Raw genomic sequence first — 9,634 nt, 5'->3', positions numbered from 1 at the left:
TTTTGATCATCTTGAAAATTTTTATTCTTTCTTCAAACTTCACTGCTGCTAATATAAGACTATTTTCACATTTCTTAATGAGTGGCGCTTTTAAAGACAATTTCTAGCACATTGATTGCGTTTCAACCATACGTTGTCATAAGACATGGAAGTGCATTTTAAATCATCTCTTATTAACTTTTTGAGTGGGAGATCACAATGCCTTTTTGTGAGTATTTTGTTTTTGAGTTTGTGAAAATAAACAATTTAGTCATTATTGCTCCTCCCTTCCTCATCCACTGGGTTGAGTTTATGATTTGTAGTTTCATAGTTTTAATTGATCCTTATCAAAAAAAAATTTTGTTTGTTTGTTGCTCAAATTTGATACATTCTCATAAGAAAAAGTGTAAAATATTTACACAACAAGTAAAAATGTGTTAAGTTCTGGGTTGGGCCGAATCTTGAGTACCCACCACCATGGACCCTTATTAACTGAGTTTGCATATGAATTATTTTGGGCTCAAAAAGACATATCGGTACTTAGTTGGGCCTATAACCCCATATTGACCGAATCGGACAAAACTTGGCCCCATTAAGTGAACATTTAGTCTTTTAGCAGCGGAGCGTAGCGACAAGAGTCTGAACGTAGCCTAACGAACAGGGAGCTGACGATAGAACCATCACCTACTCCCAAAAATCCCATTTGCTTAATGGGAGAAAGTGGCACAGGGAACGCCACAGGGGGGCCACTCCTATGGGTGACCACCATAAATGACCTATTACGGATGATGACTGAAGAGGGATTTGAACCCCTCTGCTACGCAGACGATGTTATAATACTTCTAAGGGGAAAGGATCCGAACGTGTTATGCAGAAGGGCCGAAAGGGTCTTGCATATGGCATATGACTGGGCTAGACCCAGAGGTCTCAATGTTAACCCAGAGAAGACTGAAATATGCCTGTTCACGAGGAAGACGAAGGTGGGCGGGTGGGTGGACGATTTCGATATCAAATACAAACGAGGTCAAATACTTTGGTGTGATCTTGGACAGGAAACTGAATTGGAAGTGTCACATTCAGGAGCGCACTGAGAAGGCTCACAGATGTTGGGCACTATATACACAGGCCGTAGTCGCCAAATGGGGCCTGAATCCTAAGATAGTCCACTGGCTCTACAGGAGCGTGATGAGACCAATACTTACTTTCCGCCTCAGTAGTTTGGTGGACTGCTATGGAGAAAAAGTGCAACATAAGGACCATACAACAGGTTCAGAGAACATGTTGTCTTTTCGTAGGCAGAGCGATGAGGACCATGTCCACTAGGGTACTGGAGACTATTCTTAATATCCGTTCCATAGATATACACATTAAGTGCGAGGCAGCCACAGCGGCTATGAGACTTAAGGCGATGGGAGAATGGATTGAGGATGGGACCAGCCATTGCGGTATAATCGAGACGACGATAGGAAACCTGGAAGGAAGGGACTGCTGCCAGCGTTTGAGTCTTGGATTGAGGGAAGCCTAGTATTGCCATCTGGAAGATCATGTTGCACGGATAAATCAAAGCTAGATTACAGAGTGGGCCTGAGGGTCTACATTGAGAAACCCAGGGATTGAGACCTGTTTTAGATTGCCAAAGCATAGTACGGTCCTGCAGGCGGAGATCCGAGCGATCACGGAAGGCGTGAGGTGGTGTGGTGTTAACGAGTGGACGTCGAGTGTGAACATCTTTAGGGACAGTAAAATTGCCATAAGGGCAACAACAGCCATGACGGTAAGGCCACGAACAGTCTTGGAGAATTAAGAAGGAAATTTACGCCTTCTCTGAGGATGGCACGATCCGCATCGTATAGGTGTCGGGCCATAGCGGAGTAACTGGGAATGAGAATGCAGGCGATTTGGCAGTGAAGGCCAGAGAACTGCCGTCAATAAACTTGGTTAACCCGGAGGCCACCATAACGCAGAGGTTAGCATGTCCGCCTATGACGCTGAACGCCTGGGTTCGAATGCTGGCGAGAATCAGAAAAAATTTTCAGCGGTGATTTTCCCCTCCTAATGCTGGCAACATTTGTGAGGTACTATGACATGTAAAACTTCTCTCCAAAGAGGTGTCGCACTGCGGCACTCCGTTCGGACTCGGTTACAAAAAGAAGGCCCCTTATCATTGAGCTTAAACTTGAATCGGACTGCACTCATTGATATGTGAGAAGTTTACCCCTGTTCGTTAGCGGAATGTGCATGGGCAAAATTTACATTTGCAACCCGATGTCTTTTTTGGGTCGACGCAGTCCGAGTTGGGGCGTGGGCGACGAATGCTAATGCAACCCTTTGAAACAGCGAAACGATCGGTTGAATGGCGAAAATCCTATTGGAAGATTTAGGTCGTGAGAAGACGAGGCTATTACTGAAAGGAAGTAAGAAGGAGGTCAGTATAGCTATCGGTATCATAACAGGACACATAGGACTACGAGCTCACTTAGATAAAATCGGTGCGGCAAGTGATAGCATGTGTAGGTTATGCGTTGGAGCTTTTCCTTTGTCATTTCCCCGCTTTCGCGTCTAACAGATGCCGGCACATAGGTGGGGACTCAATACTAGATATGAAACAACTTAGGGGCGTGGCATGGAATACAATAAGAGAATTTTGTTAGTAGCACGGAATTCCGAACTTAGATTTTCTTGTTCGAGGTAACTTTTTAGTATTTAGAGCGCACAACAAGCCGATTACTGGCATAGGTGTATATCCATAGTGGCATAGGGCGCACCCTCTTTTCAACTTGACCTAACCTAACCAAAGGGCTGACGAAGTCAAACCCGAGAATCAGGGATGGGGGTTTTATCTGTTTATAAATGGATTTGGATCATACTTGGCATGGATATTGGGAGTTGTAGATCAATTTTAGCCAAATCAGATGAAAATTTAGGCTTATAAGGGCTCAAGAAGTTAAATCGCGGGATCGATTTTTATAGGGGCCGTATCTAAATCTAAACCGATATGACCCATTTGCAATCCCTATGACCTACATCAATAAGAAATACGAGCATTCACGACCGCTATCGTGATTTCGACAGACGGACGACATCTCTAGATCGACCCCGAATGTCGGGAAGATCCAGATTATATATTCTTTATGGGGTCGCAGATCAATATTTCGAGGTATTATAAACGGAAAGACGAGATTAGTATAATCCCATCCTTTGTTGGTAGGTATAGAAACATTTTTTTTTTTTTGGAAGAAAAATTGGGTATATTTTGCTTGTAACACCCAGAAGGAAGAGAGAAATACCCATCAATAAGTATTCCGATCGACTTAGAATCACTTTATGAAATTTTGCATGTGGTCTTCCCTTCCAGCATAAGTGTCTGGAATGATAGCTTAGAAAAATCGTGAAAAAAATGTGAAAAATGCTAGCCATGGTGCAGGGTAAATAAGTTTCGGTCCAGCCGAACTAAATTCGGTAACACTTTGGGCGAAAGCAAAATCTTGATTAAAAGTGCATACAAAAAGTTGACTCTAATAATTATACCCACCACCGAAAGATGGGGGTATATTAATTTTGTCATTCCGTTTGCAACACATCGAATTATCCATTTCTGACCCTATAACGTATATATATTCTGGATCAGCGTAAAAATCTAAGACGATCTAGCCATGTCCGTCCGTTTGTCCGTCTATATGTTGAAATCACGCTACAGTCTTTAAAAATAGAGATATTGAGGTGAAACTTTGCACAGATTCTTTTTTTTTTGTCCATAAGCAGGTTAAGTTCGAAGATGGGCTAAATCAGACTATATCTTGATATAGCCCCCATATACACCGATCCGCCGATTTAGGGTCATAGGCCCATAAAAGACACATTTATTATCCGGTTTTGCTGACATTTCGGACAGTGAGTTGTATTAGGTCATTCGACATCCTTCATCAATTTGGCCCAGATCGGTCCAGATTTAGATATAGCTGCCATATAGACCGATCCGCCGATTTAGGTCCTTAGGCCCATAATAGCCACATTTATTATCCGATTTTGCTGCAATTTGGGACAGTGAGTTGTGTAGGCCCATCGACATCCTTCTTCAATTTGGCTCAGAGCGGTCCAGATTGTGATATAGCTGCCATATAGACCGATCTCTCGATATAAGGTCTTGAGCCCATAAAAGGAGCATTTATTATCCCATTTTGCCACAATTTGGGACAGTGAGTTGTATTGGGTCCTTCGGCATTCTTCCTTAATCTGGCTTAGATCGGTCCAGATTTGGATATAGCTGTCATATAGACCGATCTCTCGATTTGAGGTTTTGGGGCCATAAAAGTCGCATTTATTGTCTGATTTTTCCGAATTTTGGGACAGTGAGTTGTGCTAGGCCCTCCGACACCCTTCTTCAATTTGGCCCAGATCGGTCCAGAGTTGGATATAGCTGCCATATGGACCGATCTCTCGATTTAAGGTTAAGGGCCAATAAAAAGCGCATTTATTGTCCGATGTCACCGAAATTTAGGACAGTGCTATGTGTTAGGCCCTTGACATTTTTCTTCAATTTGGCTCAGATCGGTCCAGATTTGGATACAGCTGTCATATAGACCGATCTCTCGATTTAAGGTTTTGGGCCAATAAAAAGCGCATTTATTGTCCGATGTCACCGAAATTTAGGACAGTGCTATGTGTTAGGCCCTTTGACATTTTTCTTCAATATAGCTCGAATCGGTCCAGATTTGGATATAGCTGCCATAAGTCTTGGTCCCATAAAAGGCGCATTTATAATCCGATTTCACTAAAATTTGACACAGTGACTTATGGTGGGCCACCGTATGGCAGAGGTTAGCATGTCCGCCTATAATGCTAAACGACTGAGTTCAAATCCTGCCGAGATCATCATATAATTTTCAGCTTTGGTTATCCCCTCATAATGCTGGAGATATTCGTGAAGTACTATGCGATGTAAAAGAGGTGTCGCACTGTGGCACGCCGTCCGGACTGGGCTATAAAATGGAGATCATTCTGCACTCATTGATATGTAAGAAGTTTGTCCCTGTTCCTTAATGGAATGTTCATGGACAAATTTGTATTTTTTACTTATGTTATATGGTTCAGATCGGTTTTGAATTGTACTTGTAAGTATTTGGTCCAAATCGGAACATTTTTCGATATAGCTCCTATGGGTCATAAGGTATGCATTTTTCAGCGGATTATGACAATAGGTGGTATCCAAAGTTCAGCCCGGCCTAACATAACGCCTTTTTACTTGTTTTTTTCAGTCATACACCATTAGTTTAATGAAGGGAATTAAACAAGTAAAAGAATATTTTAAAGCATAATTTTTTGTCGTTTAACAAGTTTCTCTTCATACCCAAACTTGAATATGCCTTAAAAAAATTCTTATTGACATTATATAGTAATGCGAGCGAGTCTTGGCCAGGATTTGCTGAAGCTGTTGTCAGTTTACTTCAATGGCATAAGCAGACACTTGTGCTGCTCTCATTTTTCGTCGACAAATTGTTATTGCATCGAAATCATTAACAGTGATTGATCATCGTAAATACATCCCCCATTTTCGCTGTTGTTACTGAAGAACCAATGAATCGAATCAAATTCAAGAACGAAGAAAAAAATTTTGTTTAATACAAAACACGCGTTTTCTTTCAAGTTTTTGCTGTCTCACATTCCCTCGTGGTATTTTAAGAAGACTTATTTGTTTTCTTATGAGGCGGATATGGGAGCATGAGTCCTTGGACACTTTATTGTTGATAGGTGTTGTAAATGAGATGTTTTCCCCTTAATGGAAATTATTGCCATCATCATTATAATGACTTAGCTTTTTCTTTGTTTTTTGTTTCAGACCTTCCCCAGCCACTTGGTCCTTTGTTGGCAAAACATATGCTTGGCAGCAACACGCATTGGTTTTCATCATGGTAGAGAGTTGTAAGAGTAGAACAAGTAAAAGCGTGCTAAGTTCGGCCGGGCCGAATCTTATATACCCTCCACCATGGATCGCATTTGTCGAGTTCTTTTCCCGGCATCTCTTCTTAGGCAAAAAAAGGATATAAGAAAAGATTTGCTCTGCTATTAGAGCGATATCAAGATATGGTCCGGTTTGGACCACAATTAAATTATATGTTGGAGACCTGTGTAAAATGTCAGCCAATTCGAATAAGAATTGCGCCCTTTGTGGGCTCAAGAAGTAAAATAGAGAGGTCGATTTATATGGGAGCTGTATCGGGCTATATACCGATTCAGACCATATAAACACGTAAAAAATTTCAGGCAAATCGGATAATAATTGCGACCTCTAGAGGCTCAAGAAGTCAAGATCCCAGATCGGTTTACATGGGAGCTATATCAGGTTATGAACCGATTTGAACCATATTTGGCACAGTTGTTGGATATCATAACAAAATACTACGTGCCAAAACTCATTCAAATTGGATAAGAATTGCGCCCTCTAGAGGCTCAAGAAGTCAAGACCCAAGATCGGTTTATATGACAGCTATATCAGGTTATGAACCGATTTGAACCATACTTAGCACAGTTGTTGGATGTCATTACAAAACACGTCGTGCAAAATTTCATTCCAATCGGATAAGAATTGCGCACTCTAGAGGCTCAAGAAGTCAAAACCCCAAATCGGTGTGTATGGCAACTATATCAGGATATGGACCGATTTGAACCATACTTGGCACAGTTGTTGGATATTATAACAAAACACGTCGTGCAAAATTTCATCCCAATCGGATAAGAATTGCGCACTCTAGAGGCTAAAGAAGTCAAGACCCAAGATCGGTTTATATGGCAGCTATATCAGGTTATAGACCTATTTGAACCTTATTTGGCACAGTTGTTGGATGTTATAACAAAACACGTCGTGCAAAATTTCATCCCAATCGGATAAGAATTGCGCACTCTAGAAGCTCAAGAAGTCAAGACCCAAGATCTGTTTATATGGCAGCTATATCAAAACATGGACCGATATGGCCCATTTACAATACCAACCGACCTACACTAATAAGAAGTATTTGTGCAAAATTTTAAGCGGCTAGCTTTACTCCTTCGGAAGTTAGCGTGACAGACAGACGGACGGACGGACTGACGGACATGGCTAGATCGGCAATAAAATTTTACGACGATCAAGAATATATATACTTTATAGGGTCTCAGACGAATATTTCTAGTAGTTACAATCAGAATGACGAAATTAGTATACCCCCATTTTATGGTGGAGGGTATAAAAACAAGGGACCTTTAGGTAACATTAGGAACATGTAAGGGTGGGGGGCTTTCTAATTGTTTTACACCCTACCACAATTGTGAAGCAGGGCATTATTACTTGCATGTGCATTAGTTTGTAAAGCTTAGAGGGAGAAGAGCTGGATCCATTGATAAGTATATAAATCGGCTAAGAATCATCCTGATTCGAAATAATCATGTCTGACTGTCCATGTATTTTTGTGATCAAGGTGCGGGACGCATTTGTTGTCCGTCTGTTATAAAATTTTGCTTTTGATTTTTGGGAAAATCGCTTCAGTTTTGGGACTCAATATCAAAATGTCGATATGTTACAAACTGAGTGACGATTAATTTCGCTCCTCGAAGGAAAAAATCCGTATATCGGATGAAATGATGATTTGCGAGTATAGAGGGGACATCTTCACCCTGCGTTTTGCATCGGCAGAATGTAATGATGCCGTCAAAAAGCTCGTCGGACGTTACTCTCCCTGGGAGGGCACAAAGCTCGAAAGATGGACATCCCCCAGCTGACAAAGGGCGATGGTCTTCATCAAGGGATGACGCAGTAAGTTCGTGGCGGAACGCATGTTAGATTTCTTGGGCAAGCAAAACAAAGGTTTGTTCGCCGAGAAGAGGGAGGTCTTCCATAGGGAGAAGAACGAGGGGGGAACTCTCCTTGTGGTTGGAATTGATAAAGTCCTCTTGACAAGTTTGCTCCAGACTAAAAGCATGGCGCACTATGGGAGTTAGGCTCTCTTTTTCAAGGTAGGGAAAACTAAGATCCACATATTGCGACATCAGGCCAAGCAGTGGGAGGTGACTCACTACTGCCCAACAAATAGGGGGCTGACGATATTGACGATATCAATTTTGGGATGACCCGCAAAAGCAAAGATTCTAATACTAAAATATCAGATATTTGTATTGTAGCCGTTGAGTGAAGCAGAGGTGTTTTTATTTCGCTCCTCAAAGAAAAAATAAATATTGGGTTGCCAAAAAGTAATTGCGGATTGCCAAATCTGACAAAAATTGCGGCTTGGGATGAATCAAGAAGTCAAATCGGGAGATCGATATATTGGGTTGCCCAAAAAGTAATTGCGGATTTTTTAAAAGAATGTAAATGCATTTTTAATAAAACTTAGAATGAACTTTAATCAAATATACTTTTTTACACTTTTTTTCTAAAGCAAGCTAAAAGTAACAGCTGATAACTAACAGAAGAAAGAATTCAATTACAGAGTTACAAGCTGTGAAAAAATTTGTCAACGCCGACTATATGAAAAATCCGCAATTACTTTTTGGGCAACCCAATATATATCCGTATATCGGAATAGGTACTACCTATTGCGGTAAAATTTTAAAGCCATTTGGAGTAGGCTAGAAATGAACTCCAAAGACTCAACATCTGCGGTGGTTGCGTCAGACCGTAGCATGTTGTCCTCCCTTCCCTTTTAGGTGTGGGTGCCTTGGCACATGTAGTCGAGAGTAATGCTTGAAGAGCACAACTAGTCGTCAGACTAATAAATGAGGAAGAAACGGATAAACCAGATGGATGTACACTTCGTCGCCAGCCTTTAAGTAAAGGTGGAGTTTCTGACTCGGATTCAGACAGCAACTGTGCCAATGAAAAAGTCATCGTAGCCGAATCGAGAGATGAGGGCATCGTGATGACAGCAGAAAGTGCAGGATGCTAGAAGGGATAGAACTGACATTCCAGGCACTTCTACGGAAGCTGGAAAAAGAATCAGATCTCCCGAAGAGCATAACACTGCTAAAATGCTGAAGAAGAAAAAGAGCTCTCCGCTTTCAAGTACTCTGGGAAAACCAAGCCAGCCATCCCATATTTTTGCTTGGGAACGACCCAAGATCTGATGAAATTGGGTATAGTATTAGTAATCCGTTTCCGTTGGTTTGTCCTCAATACTTCAATACTTGTATCCAACTTTCTTACCTACACTTCAACCTACTCAAATACAAAATCATATAAATTTGGAATACATTTAATTTCTTTTAAGTACTCTGGGAAAACCAAGCCAGCCGTCCCATATTTTTGCTTGGGAACGACCCAAGATCTGATGAAATTGGGTATAGTATTAGTCCTCAATACTTACCAAACTTATATCCAACTTTCTTAGCTACACTTCAACCTACACAAATCAAAATTCATATAAGTTTGGAATACATTTAATTTCTTTTTATTTCAATATTAAATTTTTGTTATATATCTTTTAGATGTTTGTTTTTGTTTTTGTTTTTTCATAATTTGTTATTACATCCTTTTAGTTTGCTGTTTCTATTATCCATACATTTTACAATACTTAGTATATATAAATACGAGCAATTACATATAGCACTATAGTATATGTATGTATTGTATGCCATGCCATATAGAGTTGCCATAATGATAGTTTTACATGCATTACAATGCAATGCA

Source organism: Stomoxys calcitrans, chromosome 5 (assembly GCF_963082655.1).
Source record: "Stomoxys calcitrans chromosome 5, idStoCalc2.1, whole genome shotgun sequence".
NCBI lineage: Eukaryota > Metazoa > Arthropoda > Insecta > Diptera > Muscidae > Stomoxys > Stomoxys calcitrans.
Note: the sequence above shows the minus strand (reverse complement) of the source record.